The sequence below is a fragment of the Castanea sativa genome, chromosome 6, assembly GCF_040712315.1.
Source record: "Castanea sativa cultivar Marrone di Chiusa Pesio chromosome 6, ASM4071231v1".
NCBI lineage: Eukaryota > Viridiplantae > Streptophyta > Magnoliopsida > Fagales > Fagaceae > Castanea > Castanea sativa.
The window spans coordinates 49,391,080-49,393,087 of record NC_134018.1 but is presented as its reverse complement, the minus strand read 5'-3'; the positions used below and the strand labels follow the sequence as shown (position 1 = coordinate 49,393,087).

At 37.5% G+C, this 2,008-nt stretch overlaps 1 pseudogene; it reads left to right on the top strand.

The window, feature by feature from the left end:
* Positions 1–860: 860 nt before the first annotated feature.
* On the top strand, positions 861–1,760 carry LOC142641736 (large ribosomal subunit protein uL10c-like; annotated as a pseudogene).
* The last annotated feature ends 248 nt before the right edge of the window (positions 1,761–2,008 follow it).

Below are 2,008 nucleotides of genomic sequence, written 5' to 3'. Positions count from 1 at the left end.
CCTTTGGTGAATCAGTGCTGTATGTGCTGTTGTAATGAGGAATTTTGTGGATCATCTTCTCCTACATTGTCCAGTAGCTCACTCTTTGTGGGTGCAAATGTTACAAGTTTTTGGGATCCAATGGGTCATGCCAGGTTCAGTGGAGAGTTTGGTGTTTTGTTGGAGTAATTGGCTGGGGAAATTTTCTTCGGACATATGGAATATGGTTTCTGGCTGTTTGATGTGGGTTGTTTGGATAGAAAGAAATCGGTGCTCTTTTGAGGCTAAAGAGAAATCGCTTGTTCAGTTACAAGCTTTATGCCAGAGTACTCTTTTTGATTGGGCTAGGTGCTGGGTTCTTCAAATTGCTCTTCTATTTTGGAGTTTCTTACTTCCCTTAGAATTGCCCCCTTAAGTTGTTTTTTTATATCTTTGTTGTTTTTGTTGTTGTTTCTTGTGTTCACCATCATGAACACCTTGTATTTGTTGTTTTCATTTTTTCTTGATGATTAATACAATTCTTATTACTTAGATAACAAATTATTATCAAATTTCATACTGTCATTTGAGCTAGTGTTTTGTGAATTTTTTGTCATTTGAGTTTCACTTGAGTGAAATTCTCTTAACTTGAAATCTTCAATCAATAGCTTAACAAATTTTTAACTAATCTCAAATGCATCAATTTTCAAACCTTTTTTGACTCCATGTTTGTGACATGGAATTGAGCAATATCTAAAACCTAAAAGAGAAAATGACATGTGGATTACTAATAGAACAAAAAATGACGAGAATGCAACGTCACTAAGGGAGTGGCAAAAGTCAAACCCCATATCCTCAAAAGTAAAAGATAAGCCCAACAAAACACACACAGTCACATCCTCTCTTTTCCTTCACCACCATCATCCACCAATGGAAGCCACTCTGCTCAACTTTCCCTCTCATATTCTCTCACCCAAACCAAAACCAAAACCCAAACCCATTTCCTTTCAAACCCACCTCCATTCCTCTCCTCCAAACCCAAAAGACCCAACAAGCTCTCTATCCGCTCTGCCATTTCCTGCAACAAGAAAGAAGAAACAGTCGAGACTGTGAAAACCCAGCTCGATGACTGTCAGGCCTTGTATGAAGGGCGTGAATGCTTGGCTCTTTGTTCACAGTGAGGAAATCCCAGCTGCACTTAAGCCTTGTAGGGAGTTTCAGAAGGAGAAGAAGCTTAAAGAGAATGACTTTAGTGGTGCAGTTTTTGAGGGAAAGTTTTATGCGCTTGGTGACTTTAAGGCGCTCGAGAATATGCCTACAAGAGTTGAGATTTATGCTAAGATGTTGGGGTCATTAAAGAGTCCTGCTTCGGGCATAGTTGGGACAATAAAGGCGCCAACGAGGGAGTTGTTGATGGTTTCTTCTAATTCCTAGGAAGCACGGGTGTGCCAATTGGGCCGGTGCACCCGAGTTCAATATTCACAGACGTGCCACGCGGCTGTGGATGCGGCTACACGCACATTTGTGGCCAAAATATTTTTTTCTTTGGTTTTCGATTCGGGCCGATACGGTCCGATTTAGTCCAAAACAAGCCCTAAATCTGTCTGATATGGGCCGAAAAAATTGTTATATATATATATCATGTTTTCGAAAAGCAGATTTGTTTTTAGCATAAAAATCATTGGGTTTAACAAAGTGAGTTCTGTATCTTTTATGTTTTTTATGGGAATAACTTTTGTAAACCTTATCATGTTTACTTTTTCCTTTTTGCCTAGAAGGGGCAATAGGAGGTAAACCATATTGTTCACAGAAATTACCCATTTCATATTTAGCTTTCTTTTTATCTTTTAACTGTTGTTTTAACCATTTTTCATCATTGCACATATTAATTCCAAGTTTTTTAATAGTGCTGAAAATATCACCATAAGTTAAATTATCAAAATTAATAGAATCATTACTACTACTACTACTGTAAGTGTTTTGATGTACACTGTAAGTGTTTTGATGTACATTCAATAAACACTTCTGTTTTCAATACTTTGAATTATTT